Source organism: Crocodylus siamensis, chromosome 5 (genome assembly GCF_052110815.1).
Source record: "Crocodylus siamensis isolate JL-2025a chromosome 5, ASM5211081v1, whole genome shotgun sequence".
NCBI classification, from domain to species: Eukaryota; Metazoa; Chordata; order Crocodylia; family Crocodylidae; genus Crocodylus; species Crocodylus siamensis.
This window is the reverse complement of record NC_143399.1, coordinates 186,221,918-186,236,482: the sequence shown is the minus strand read 5'-3', so window position 1 is coordinate 186,236,482 and position 14,565 is coordinate 186,221,918. Positions and strand designations below refer to the sequence as shown.

General features: G+C 45.3%; 1 protein-coding gene across 1 annotated transcript in view; it reads left to right on the top strand.

Moving 5' to 3' along the window:
• Positions 1–11,327: 11,327 nt before the first annotated feature.
• Positions 11,328–14,565, top strand: part of ZNF438 (zinc finger protein 438) — a 105,470-nt gene continuing 102,232 nt past the window's right edge. The window contains exon 1 of the mRNA XM_090047516.1: positions 11,328–14,353. The gene's annotated coding sequence lies outside the window, so the exon portion shown is untranslated. The remainder of the gene's footprint in view (positions 14,354–14,565) is intronic.

Sequence of the window (14,565 nt, the reverse complement as noted above, 5' to 3'; positions counted from 1 at the left end):
CAATATCTGATTTTTCTTTTCATGTCCGGTGCACCCACTGATTGATCTCCAGAATCAGTTTAATTCCTCTGCTTATTCCAGAAAAGTCTCCCAGAAGACTGAAGCCATCTCTGTCTTTTCTTATCCCATCTATGCAAAATGCTCAGTGATCATGCAAATCTTCTTTCAGTTTTTATGCTCGTTACCACATGGTCTTTAAGTGTTGGGAATTCCCTAAGATAGCCTATGTCTTTTTTTTGTGACATCCTTTATCATTTACCCAGGAGACAGATTACCAACAGCTTTTGTTGCTTTTCATCCAGGATACAGATGTCTTGGCCCAGGTTCTTCATTATCACGATTACTATAGTAATTTTCCTTCCTTTCATTGCTGGACTACTTATGGCCAATAGCAGGGCTGTGACCAGCCATGGGCAGATACCCCATCCCCTCCTTTTAGCAATTCTTTTTTTTGGTCAAGTATTTAATTGTATTATGTTATAAAAGTGAAATCATACTTCATATTTATTTTGCATCTTTTATTGGAGAATTACAGTTTGTAAATGCAAATTTAATTTCACAATGATAGTTTGCAGTAAGAATTCTTTCCTTTTACTAATGAGGGAACTAAAGATTGACATAGCTAGCCCTGTAAATTTAAAGTACAATTTCAGGTTAGTTTCATACACATTTATAATATTAAGGTAAGATAAAATATACCTGTAAATATCAGACTTTTAAAACATATTGTTCTAATTTTTCTGGTTTCTGAAGACAGGTTATTGTATTTTGAACCACTGCCAGGCTGCCATTGTTCTTTAGAGCTGAGTCAGTGGACATTAGGGATTCTTCCCTGAAGCTGAATCTATACACATTAGTGATTCAGAAATGCTGCATATCGAGTGTAAGAGGCAGGACTGATTCTAATTGTAATTTATGCCCATTTGAGGTCTTTTACACTGACATAGCAGTGTAAAGGAGCCTTAAACTATTTGGTCTTCTGAAACATATTCATGAAAAAGTTAGAATTCTGTTTAACTTTGTTGTCAATGTTTTAAAGAAAGCTTTTTTAACTAACTCTGATGCATATTTTATCTGAAGTTTGCTATATACAAATGGAGATCAATTTTCCCAGTTATGACAAATTAGCAGGAGACATGTACATCAAGACTCTTTTGTATATGTCTGTGCATTAGGACATATGTATTCATTTGCAACAAAGATACTTACTATTCAAATACAAATTGAATTTCCGTGGTTTTGGCAGTAGAACTCAGAGTTCAACTCCTTTAGCCTCATCTTGAATCAGGAACCACCTATATGATGTTCCCTGTGAAATTTGAAATTAAATGTTGCCAAAGGCCTGTTGTCATTTTACTGCAGCCAGAGCTTTACTCTAAATTTAGTTGGTGTTGTAGATGTGATTTTAGATTTCAGCACATGATACTTCGTTGTGACCAGAGGCTGTTCCCATGATTTTTTAATCCAATCTGGGAACAGAAACACATGAAATCTAAACACCTTATTCAAGTTTTTTGGTTTAAATTATTCTTCCTCTGTGAGGAAAATATTTATGAGGAATTTGACTTACTGTTTATATCCAATCCACACATGTAATTATGGATGTGAAATATGACACTGTCATGCACAAATATTGCTCTGATAAAATAGCATTAATGGACTGTGGAGTGACTGTGATCAAAATCCTCTGGTAATATGCCTGACCACTTTGGGACATGAGGTCAAACATCTTCATGTGGCCAAAAATGAATATGTGACATGACTTCTATGGTATGGGCTTGAAAGCTCGTTGAAAAGTTAGTTCTGTAGTTCAATGACCTCACGTCATTGGGAACAGTCTAAACAGTGAAGTCAACTGAAGAAATCTAGATTTATTTATAGCACTCTCATACAATGAGGCACACTGAAGACATGGGAACTAGAAATTATAGATTACCACGAATGGCAAACAAACAATGCATACAACTTAAAATATACTGCAGACAAGCCAATATGCTTTCCAAAGAGAACTGCCAAACCATTCAGTGACCCTCAGTTTTTGCATACCAAGAACCCCCTCCCCTATCTAGTCAAAATCTAACTGGATGTCTCCTGTCTTTTAACATTTTAGGCAGACCTAAGTGGTTGTGACTCCCCCTGTCTGATAATCCCTTCTATAGGTCTTACCATCGAAGCTTCCAATCCTCAACAGCTAACTGAAAAAGCAGAAAAATTACAATTTCTCATGATCACTTGGTACCATGAAAAAAACTATTCAAATAATTTATTTAAATGGAAGAAACATTATTCATGGATTATCCTTTTAAATGACTCATGGTTAAGGTAAAGAATATCTCCCATGGAAAGGTTCAGGAAGCACAAGTGCTGCAAGTCAAGTTGAGATGAAATACCATGCCCAATCAAACTATTGGTTGGTCTTGTATCCTGTTCCCAGACACCATGTCTCAAAAGCGGTGTCTTTGCCCTGAATATTAGAGTTCTATATGAAGGCAGCGCTGTATACAGGTGTACAGCTGTGCACTCAGTTCTGATGCTCCAATCCTGCATGTTTCATAGATTTCATAGACATTAGAGCTGGAAGGGACCTCGGAAGATCAGTCCATCCCCCCACCCCAGGGGCAGGAAGTCAGCTGGGGTCATAGGATCCCAGCAAGATAAGCATCCAATTTAGTCTTGAAGGTGTTCAATGTAGGTGCTTGAACCACCTCCAATGGCAGACTGTTCCAGACCTCGGGGGTTTGGACAGTAAAAAAATTTTTCCTTATGTCCAGCCTGAAACGGTCTTGCAGCAGTTTATGACCATTTGACCTCATCATCCCTTGGAGTGCTCTGGTGAACAAACATTCCCTCAGATCCTGGTGGTCACCCTGGTAAACTTATAGGTGGCCATCAGGTCGCCCCTGAGCCTACGCTTTTCCAGGCTAAAGAGTCCCATGGCTCTCAGCCTGTCATTGTAAGGTCTGTTTTCTTGACCTCTGATCATGCGTGTGGTTCTTCTCTGGGCTCTCTCAAGCTTCCCCAGATCCTTTTTGAATTGTGGAGCCCAAAACTGGACACAGTACTCCAGCTGTGGCCTCACCAAGGCTGAGTACAAGGGGAGAATGACGTCCCGAGATTTGCTTGAGAAGTATCTATGGATGCAAGCCAGCATTTTGGTTGATTTACCAGCTGCAGCATCAGATTGCAGGCTCATGCTCATCTTGTGGTCAATGATGACCTCCAAGTCTCTTTCTTCCGTAGTGCTAGCCAGCGTACCACTGCTGAGTCTATAAGGATGCTGCAGGTTTTTGTTCCCCAGGTGGAGAACCTTGCATTTTTCAGTGTTAAATACCATCAGGTTCTCGTCCGCCCATTTGCTGAGCCTGTCCAGGTCAGCCTGGATCATCCTCCTGTCTTCTGGCGTGGATGCTTTGCCCCAAAGTTTGGTGTCATTGGTGAACTTGGCCAGTCTGCTTCTGACTTCAATGTCCGCATCATTAATGAAGAACTTGAAAAATATAGGTCCAAGGACAGAGCCTTGGGGGACCCCACTGGTCACAGAACACCATGATGATTGATTTTCATCAGTTACTACCCTCTGGGTCCGACCATGGAGCCAATTTACCAGCCAGCGGATCATGGTGGACCCAAGGCCACAACTGGCCAGTTTCACCAACAGGTGATCATGGGAAACCAGATCAAAGGGATCTGACCATGTGACGCACATGGTCCGATTTCTGTGTCCACATGCTGCCCCATCAATTTTATGGAAGCTCTGCACCCCTGCACTGAGGTACTCTGCACTGAAGGGCTGCTCATACCAATCTTACTACAGGACAGGGGCCTGAGCTCCTATCCCTATGGGTAGCAGGCTTTTGTACTTTTCCATATTCTGTGCTAGTTTCATGGTAGACCAATCCCTTAGTTAAGTTACAGCCAAGTATCAAATCATAAATATCTTGTTAAGAGATATGCCCAAGTATCTCAGTGCAGGGAAAGGAAGTATTTTTAATGGGTCAGTTATAAATTTTGTAGTAAATATATGTCACATTATTTGAAAATCTTTCACAAGACAGGAGTTAGTAGTGGGATCAATAACGATCCTTTCCCAGGACCTCCATATGTAATTAGAAGAGGTGTATAAGCAAAATGCTTCAACTGGTGCTTAGTATCATATTATCTATTTTTAAATTGTACTCTCCACTAAATGGTGATGTTGTTTATTTTATTTAGTTTTAAACCTGACTGCTTTATGAAATAGCTCACATTTCTAAAATACAGTATTATCCATGATCATACCTGATCTTCAACAATTTTGGAATAACATATTTAATGTCAAAGTAAAATATTATTTATTGGATGTTAATTAGAAGATATATTATTTTCTTTCTTCAGAAACTGCTGCTACTTTGTATCTTTCCATTTCATTTTAGGATTCATTATTAACATTACAGGAAGTTTGTTAAATTTTCCTTATGCCCTACTATATGTAGCAGCTGGATTGGCTAACTTGCAACTCTTCACATATTTACTGCTTTTTGGAACAGCTATTTTTTATAAGTCTCTGGCCATGTTTTAGCTTTCTAAGCCCTCTTTAAATATTATTTTCTGAAGAGAGATTTAAAAATTCTCTTAGCTTTGTGCATTGTTTATTTTTATGTTCCCCATTTATTGTTGGGCCTCTTTTCAACATATTTTCCCCCCTCTCCCCACCCAAAATAATACAGTATTTGTAAAAGCCATTATTTCCATCATATCTCACAGGCCAGGATCACCTCATTTTTTTCCTGCTTCTTTTCTTTTTGTTATTTTAAAATTAGCTGAATATATTCATATTTATCTCCTACCTCTCCACTTCCCCTTTATAACACTGAGTTTTGTTTTTTTCCTTTCTGATATTATCATTATTCTTTATAAAGACTTACTGGCCCACAGAAGTGGAAGCTTTATCCTGCAGAACATTGTTTGATCCAGAGAGAAGCTAGTTTACTCGATCCTGCTTCCAAGCCTGCAAGTTAACTCTGGCAAGTTAACTTTGGCACGGCTGTTCGAGGACTCCTGGTGCTTGGGCCAAGTCCCCGAGGACTGGAAAAGGGCCAATGTGGTCCCTATTTTCAAGAAGGGGAGGAAGGAAGAGCCTGGCAACTACAGGCCAGTCAGCCTCACTTCTATCTTGGGGAAGGTCTTTGAAAAAATTATCAAGGGTCACATTTGGAGAGCCCTGCAGGGGAAGTGAGGTTGAGGAGTAACCAACATGGGTTTGTGCAAGGCTGATCCTGCCTGACTAATCTGGTCTCTTTCTATGACCAGGTAACAAAGAGCTTAGTTGTGAAAGAGGAAGTCGATGTCATCTTCTTGGACTTCCAGAAGGCCTTCGACACAGTGTCCCACCCAATTCTGGTGGGCAAGCTGAGGGACTGTGGCATTGACGAATGCACAGTCACACGGGTGGCAAACTGGCTCCAGGGGCGCACCCAGAGGGTGGTGGTGGACGGGTCGATGTTGACCTGGGAGAGTGTGGGCAGCGGAGTCCCCCAGGGCTTGGTCCTTGGGCCGGTGCTGTTCAACATCTTCATCAGCGACCTGGACGAGGGTGTGGAGAGCACCCTGTTCAGGTTCACTGATGACACCAAGCTGTGGGGTAAAGTGAATACACCGGCAGGCAGGGACCGCATCCAGGCAGACCTGGATAGGTTAGAGAAGTGGGTGGATCTGAACAGGACGCGGTTCAACAAGGACAAGTGCAGGGTGCTGCACCTGGGGAGAGGGAACCAGCATTATGGTTATAGGTTAGGGGCTGCCCCTCTCGGCAGCACAGAGGCAGAGAGGGATCTTGGAGTCAGGATTGACTCCAGGATGAATATGAGTCGCCAATGTGACGAAGCAATAGGCAGAGCCAGCCGCACCCTGTCATACATCAACAGGGGCAACACTAACAGGTCCAGAGAGGTCTTGCTCCCCCTTTATGCGGCGCTGGTCAGGCTGCAGCTGGAGTCCTGTGTCCAGTTCTGGGCGCCGCACTTCAAGAGGGACGTGGAGAACCTGGAGAGGGTCCAGAGGAGGCCACTTGTATGGCTGAGGGCCTCCGTGGCCAGCCCTATGAGGAGAGGCTGAGGGACCTGAATCTCTTCAGTCTCCGCAAGAGGAGACTGAGAGGGGATCTTGTGGCTGCCTACAACTTTATCAGGGGCCAGCAGCAGGGTCTCGGGGAAAGTCTGTTCACCAGGCCCCCCTTGGAGTCACCAGGAACAATGGCCACAAGCTGAGGGAGGACAGGTTTAGGTTAGATATTAGGAAGAACTACTTCCCTGTAAGGGTGGCCAGAGCCTGGAATAGGCTTCCCAGAGAGGTGGTGCTCTCACCTTCCCTGGGGATCTTCAAGAGGAGACTGGATAGGCACCTGGCTGGGGTCTTGTGACCCCTGCCACCCCCAGTGCTCCTTCCTGCCCATGGCAGGGGGTCGGACTCGATGATCAGTCTAGGTCCCTTCCCACTTGTTGATTCTATGATTCTTAGTAACAGATTTACTTGATTTCTCTTTGAGGGAAAAAAAAATTCTTGTCCTGTGACAATCTTTCTTGGCTTTGAAGGATAAGGGATCAGCTTACTGCATATAAAATTGAAACTTTTAGAGAAGTTGTTTGCGTTTAATTTTTTTTATTAAACATTACCAGTTGAGCTTTTCATGTCACTGAAATCTACTACTGTCTTAGAACAAACAGTCTTCCTAAGCTGATATAACATCAGTTCAAAGAGAGCTTTTTTTCCTTACCTTCGTGATTTCTAAGAAGATTTTGAAAGTGTCAGCTCAAAATAAGGATAATAAATACTTAAAATATGTTCTTACCTTCTGTCTAGCTTTAATGATGGATACAAAGTCTGTTCTACTACTGTATGTATTGCATATAAAAACTGTTAGCAAATATTATGGAAGCTGCAAAGTCAAGATTCAAAAGTTAGAAAAGCCAATGCTAAGGTTGCCTTGCCAAGCTCAATCTAGTTCCAGTGTGCATATGTATCACAATAGTTTTTAGTTGCATAACAATACAGTGATGGAGCAAGCAGCCAAGGATATGTGGACTCTCCCTCCTTAGAAGTTTTCAAGAGGTTGAATAGGCATTTGATTGGGATGGCTTAGGACAGTGGCTGTCAACTGGAGGTATGCATACTCTTGAGGGTAATTAAAAAGGTCGTAGGGGGTACGCAGAGCTGATTTGGCTGATAATGTGGTTGATAAAAGCCGTGTGTGTATGTGCAGCTGCAGTGCAGCATGCAGGCAGCCAAGAGTGCAGCCCAGCAGCATGGAGACCAGCCAGGTCCAGCTGGTAAGTGGGGGAAAGGGCGAGGGGGGAGGGGAGGGAAGGGGCATGGGAGGCAAAGTAGGGGCAGGGGCCACTCAGCTGGGGCTGGGTGCAGGACTGAGCTGTATGCGGGGGGAGTGGGAGCTCCCACTGTTACGCACACCCCCAGGAGGACATGGGGGCAGGGGGCACGTGCTCCCACCCTTCAGGTCCATTCCATGTCTGCATTACTTCAAACTATTTTTTCCCCCACAGAATCTGTCTCTTTCAGTGCCCAGAATATAATGGTCACTTACAGAGTAGCTGTCAATATTTTCTACATATTGTTGTGTGACTCTATGCTTTACTTACTGTAGGCTATTCAAACTCTGCTATGAGGATGAAATTAGTTACTTCATGGGTTTTTGATGATCATTTCTCATCTGAGTATTTCTCAAACACTGGTCTGTGTTCACAATATCCATGTAGGAAGATTAAGGTAGAAAAGAGTGCATTAATTATGGGAGTCCAAGCTGAGGTGTGTGGGACCTGATTTTTCAGAGTATTTAGCATTATACTCTGTCAGGCCTTTGGTCAGCGCAGATGTAGCTAGGGATCTTGTGGAAGGGCTGGACATTTTTAAATCTGCAGGTCCAGATGCCCTCCACCCAAGTGTGTTGAGGGAGCTGGCAGGGGTCATCACAGAGCCCTTGGCCCAGCTGTATGAGCATTCATGGTCATCTGGCGAGGTCATAGGGGATTGGAAATTAGGTAATGTGGTCCCAATTTTCAAGAAAGGGAGGAAGGAGGACCCAACTATAACTATAGGCCTGTAAGCCTCACCTCGGTGCTCGGGAAGATCTTGGAGAGAATCATCAAGGAGCACATCTGTGGGGGGCCAGCAGGGGAGATCATGGTGAGGGGCAACCAGCATGGGTTCATCAAAGGCAGATCCTGCCTGACCAACCTAATTGTCTTTTATGACCAAGTAACTAAATCCTTGGATGATGGTGTCGCCATGGATGTAGTCTTTCTAGACTTTAAGAAGGCCTTTGACACTGTCTCTCACCCCATTCTCATCAATAAATTAGGCGACTGTGGCATCGATGCCTACACAGTTGGATGGGTAAAAACTTGGCTGATGGAGCGCACCCAGAGCGTAGTGGTGGCCAGGTCATACTCAACCTGGCGAGATGTGAGCAGTGGGGTCCCCCAGGACTCCGTCCTTGGGCCCACACCGTTTAACATTTTCATCAACAACTTGGACGAGGGGGTTGAAAGCACACATCCAAGTTTGCTGATAACACTAAGATGTGGGGTGAAGTGGACACACTTGTAGGGAGAGAGAGGCTGCAACTAGATTTAGATTTAGACAGACTATAAAAGTGGGCAGATGAAAATAGGATGGGGTTCAACGTAGACAAATGTAGGGTGCTGCACTTTGGGAGAAGGAAACCACAGTAAACATTCAGGCTGGGGAGGTCCCCTCTTGAAAGCACAGAGGCGGAAAGGGATCTTGGAGTCATTATTGACTCCAAGATGAACACGAGCCTCCGATGCCAGACCACAGCCAGCAAGGCCAGCCATACCTTGTCATGCATCCAAAGATGCATCTCAAGCCAGTTCAGAGAGGTGATACTCCCCCTCTATGTGACTTTGGTCAGGTTACAATTGGAGTACTGCATCCAGTACCGGGCGCTGCACTTTAAAAAGGATGTGGCCAGCCTGGCAAGAGATCAGAGGAGGGCCACCCATTTGGTGAGAGGGCAGGCCCTATGAGGAGAGACTGAGGGACCTGAACCTGTTCAGCCTCAGCAAGAGGAGGCTGAGGGGGGACCTGGTGGCTGCCTACAAACTCATCAGGAGAGATCATCAGCAAATAGGAAGAGCCCTATTCTCCCCAGCACCACCTGGGGTGACGGGGAACAACGGTAATAAGCTGATGGAGAATAGCTTTAGGTTAGAGATCAGGAGGCAATATTTTATGGTTAGGGTGGCCAGAATCTGGAACTAACTTCCTAGGGAAGTGGTCCTCACCCCTACCTTGGGCAAATTCAAAAAGAGGTTAAATGATCACCTGTCTGGGGTCTTGTGAACCCAGCATTCGTTCTTGCCTGTGGCAGGGGGCCAGGCTAGACGATCTGTTCAGGTCCCTCCTGACCCTAGCTACTGTGGAACTATACGGCACTTCATACACTCAAAACTTAATTCCCATTGACTAAACTGAGGTGGTAAAGTTGACAATCTCAGGTACTACCTAACCCTCAAGGCAGCTAAATTCACTGCATGTCCTTCTCTTTATAGAGCTCTCTGGGTGCCCAAAGCCCTCCTTCTGCACAGGCCTAGAACTGCCGATGGCTGGCCAGCTCAGCACAGATCTTCCAAGAAACCAGGCATCCTACCAACTGAGTCCTCTGCAGGGCCCAACCCAGTAGGCATGATCTGAGAGCACCGTTTATAGAATCAGGCTCTTCATAAAAGTTAGTTTCACCCACTTTCCATTTAAACATGGCTTGAGAAAGGAGTGCCAAAGCACTCCTCAGGGAATGGGAACTCAAGGTTCAGTGTCCTCCTCAGTCTGATCTGGTTCAAACTCGCATCTCCCACCTCCCAGAAAACCTTCCAGTCAAAACTAATTAATTCCTACAAGCAGTTTCAATGAATCAGCATTACACAATGAAAAAGGTTCAGCAACAAAATTAATAAACAACTCCAATTCACATTGCGATGGACCTATAATTTATAGAACTAATATCCCTTCTTTTGGTAACAGTAGTTATTTCTTTGCTTTACTGAAATGTTACAATGAAAACCAGATTAAAATATGCCCCTGGGTCTGTAGCCATTTTTAGCTGTCTTCAGTCCAGTGTTGCCAGTCCCACTTTTCCACTAATTAATTTGTGCTTGACAAATAATTCATGAATTTTATGTTTCTGTATCTAAATCCAGGTCTGTCAACTGCAGAAGCCCAAGAAGTGTTAGAAGCCATTAATGGTTTCTTTATGAGTGCAGTCTGGTAACAATTTAAAACCTGTGACTGTAAAATGCATGTGTAAAATGTTAAGAGGCAAAATTTTTGTCAGCAATGCTTTATTGGACATACTGCATGGTTTGGATAAAGTTAGACAAGTTTTCAAATACAAGGCATCTTTCCCAGTAAAATATATCGTCATGGTTAACCTCACTCTCAGTATACGCTACGTGTGTGGAGTGTGTGAAGAACGTCTGCACTTGTCTCCTTGTTTGAAATAAACCTGGGATTGAGCATGTGGCTCCAGGTTTATGCTGTGATGGTGAAATGTAGGTTTTCCCTTTGGGCAGCAAAACAAGATAACGACCTGCCAAGAGCCTGGAGACCTGGGCATGAAAAGTGCCGTGTCTTCTTGTTCTACATTTAGCCTCTGCCTAAATCCCATGTTCCTCTACTTTCCTGTCTTTTCCTGCCACCTTCCTTGGCCTCTTTGGCTGTAAACAGATGCCTGGTTTGATTCGCATCAGTGTTTTGTGCCATGTCAAATACAGACCTCATGGATGGCCAAGCTCAACATCCTTCATCAAGTATCCAGGAATAATCTGAGCAAACCTGGACCTTGTAAGGGTCTGGCCTGCCGCGAGGGGAGGTGTGTCCCTGCCTAGGCACCCAATTGGTGTCTGTTTGACACGTTGCCATCCCTCTGGCTTTGATCCCTTCCCTGCGGCTGCACTTTCCATCTCCCGCCCGGCCCGTCAGCAGCGGGGCAAGCAAGGCCCGGGCGGGCGGGCGCCACGTGGCTGGCTCGCTGGTCAGCGGGGGCGAGCCCGCGAGGGGAAACGTGACAGCCGGGGTCAGAGGCGGGCATGGGCATGAGCATGGGCGCTCTCCTCACCCGCGGCGGCGGCTCCTCAGGGCGGTGCCGGCGCTTTCCCGCCGGCGCGGAGGGAGGGAGGGAGGGACGCGCCTGCGCCCGGGCTGCCGGGGGAAGGGGGGTCCCCCGGCGCGCGCTTCCCGTCGAGTTACGCCACCGCGCGCCGTCGCCGTGACGTTGCTCGGGCGTGACGCAGGGAGAGCTGTAAGTCCCCTTCCCCCGCGGCGGCAGTTGCAGCCGGGCGCTCCGGGAGGGCGGGTGCGGCGTCGCTTTTCTCCGCGCCGCTCCGCTCCGCTCCTCTCCTCTTCTCGGCGGGGCGGGGACGGGACGGGACTGCCCGGCCCCGGGGTGGCCCAGGAGAGCGGCTGCCCCCAGCTCCGCCCCCGGGCACGGGGCGTCCTGACCCGCTGCAGCCGCCGCGCAGCTCCCGGCTTGTCAGTGGCGCTGGTGCCCGAGCTGGGCAGCTCTCGGCCGCCCCCGGCCAGGGCCAGGCTGCGGCCGCCGGGGTTTGCCTGGGCCCGCGCGGGCAGCGCTCGCGGGTGTTAGGCGGCTGCAGGTCGGGGGAAGTAGGGGCCGCCCCCGCCCGGGGGTCCACAGTCGTGTTAGGGAAGGGCAGGGCGGACACGCACACGCGGCAGGGCCGGGCAGGGCAGTGCGGCGACCCTTGGGCAGGCGCCACTCACGGCCCAGGGCCACCGCGCTCAGCCCAGGCCTTGGCAGCGGCGGGGAGCGATGCTGCCGGCTGGCAGAGGGAGGATGTCTCGTGGCTGCGCGGCGTGGGCTGGTTGAGCCCGGCGCTGTCCCAGCCTGCCCTGGTCCGCGCACGGGTGCCCGAGCCCAGCCGCCCCTGCTTCCAGGCTGCTCGGGAGGAGCCGAGCGGGGTATGTGCGGGCCGGGTGGCCGCGATCCAGGACCTTTTTTCTTCTATTCTCACCACCCTGCGGGGATGCTGCAACAGTCTACGAGATCTGGGACTGTCTTGGCCAAACCGGGACATATGGTCAGCCTACTCGAAGTGGACCTGCTGTGCAGTTAGGATGAAGTCAGACAAGCTTTTGAGTGGCAGACATTCTTCCCCGGGTCTTACATTCAAAAGCTTGTCTTTCTTTATCCAAGTAACATCGTTAGTCCAAGCAAGGAGCTTGCCCTCAGAAACCCTCGCCTCACTTTGTTTCTGGACCGCGATGGCTACAGCACCAGTCTCACCCTCTTGCAGTAGAGGAAAGCCTGATGATGAGGAAAAGGGGCAAACTTGGGAGGGGTGGCATTAAGAGGCAGGAATCCTAATCCCTGAATCCCTGAATCCTAATAGTGCTGTGAGTTGGAGGATTTGGATGGAAACATACTGGAAAGTGTACACCGGGGCTTTCTTGTATAACCTTTCTCTTTTGGAAAATGATAACACTTACAGGTCTGAATTAAAATGAGCTATGCAGTGTTTTAAGAGCCTCTTCATTTATCATTTTAGTTTTTTGCCCATTTTTGGCTCAATTTAATTGGCTCACAATGTACTTCACTAATATAGATACCACATAAGTGTATAATACACTTAAATGCAGAAGGCAGCTCCAGTTCAGATTTATTGCCCAGTGTTTCCATTACAATAGATGTTATCTCTCTGCATGTCAGTTAAATGCATAAATCAATTAAGTGCATAGCATCTTTCAACCTTGCCATCTATTTTGTAACATAACTATTCTGGTTAACTGCATGGAAATGGGGAAGGTGAAGCAGCTGTTTGAAGCCTTAAAAATGATGGGAGCTACTCAATTTCATGGCTGTTATCTCCCCATATTTTCAAGGTTTCAAGTAGTAGGCCCCAAACTAATTATTAGCAGGCTTGAAATGAGAAGTCAGTTTGGGGGCTACCAGTAGCACAGCACTATAAATAATGCTCATTAAGCATGCACTGCAGCAGCCTCAAAACTGGCTACCTTCTTTGGCTTTTCAAAAGGCCTACTAGTCAGTTCCAGGGCTCTTAGAAGCCTTAAAGATGAAGGGAAGGAGCCATTTTGCAGCTACTAATAGCAAACAAAGAAAGTGCGGCATACTTAATAGTTTTGGCTTTTTTTTTACATAGTTTGGATAAATACTCCAGGTACGTACACAGCCTTTTTCAGCTTTGAGGCTGTGTATTTAAATGGAGTATGACCAGGCATATAAAACAAAAAAAATTTATTAAGTCTAACTAGCTCTTAAGTGACCCAAATTACATAATGTTTAATTTAGACATGGTCTTGATTTCTTTTCTTTGATTTTTTAAACTTGCAATTCTAGTATTGTGTTAATAAAGGCATGAATATACAATTTTCTTGACAAAAAAGGAAGATGGAGGAAAAGAGAGGAAAGGAGAAATGTAGATGTTACACTCTACAGCAATTGTGTGCGCAGGTTTTAAATTGGATCATTTGGGCAAAGTGTTTGGCTTTCAGTATATTTTTTATAAGGACATTACCCATCCTTATTAAATACTAGTCTCATTGGAAGTTCAGAGAGTTCTGTTCTTTAAATCATTTTTATGTAAAACAATGTGCTACTCCTAAAAGCAGAAGTGTATATTTTTTTTCCTGTTGGGGTAGCTGAAATTTATTAAAAATGAAAATTTCAGCTTAGAAGAAGTACTAGGAGAAGACATTATGCAGACTTACTGCAAACTTAATGATTGCATTTATATGCATATGATAATGCGCATTTGTAATACTTTGCACAGTATTATACTTCAATTATTATAAAAAGGTTATCCTTAAGTGCCACAAACACGCTGGAAAGATGATAATAGTGTATGCCACGGTTCAGATATTTTAAACTCATTTTGATGCTTACCAGAGTAATGGATTTGAGGCAGCCATTTCAAGAATTACACAACAAATATATGAGCGCCAAAGATTTTTATGGCTGGTATCTTTTGTTGGACCAGCTGCATGGTTTGGACAGAATTGGACAAACTTTTTGAATGTGGTGTATTTTTCTTCCTGTCACTTCAGGACCATCACAGCTACATCACTTGAACACTACCAAAACAAGTATACTTTTTTCCAAGTAACCCTGAAAACTCAGTGTCCTGAGCAACCGGCATTTAGTCAAACAAGGTAGACTTCTGACTATTTTCAAGTGTAGCTTTAGAAATATGACTTTGTGACTCGTATGTTTTTAACACACAGGCATGATGTTTATGCTACATTAAACTCGCTGAACATTCTTAATGCGTGACCTGGGCTGTTTCAAGGATTTTTATGTGCCGTTAAAGAGGTAATGTGTCATTTATGGAAATAGTTTAATGTTTTAAACATGCAGGTGGAAACAGTGTTAGTTTTATATTTCTGTTGGTCTCTCTGCTGGGAGGCTGTAATGTAAGGTCATGAGTATGTGTGACTGTCTTGTGAGAATACTATATTAATCTGTTTTGGGCTATAAATGTTACTGAAACTACAATGTTAGAAATGTAACATGATTTTACAACA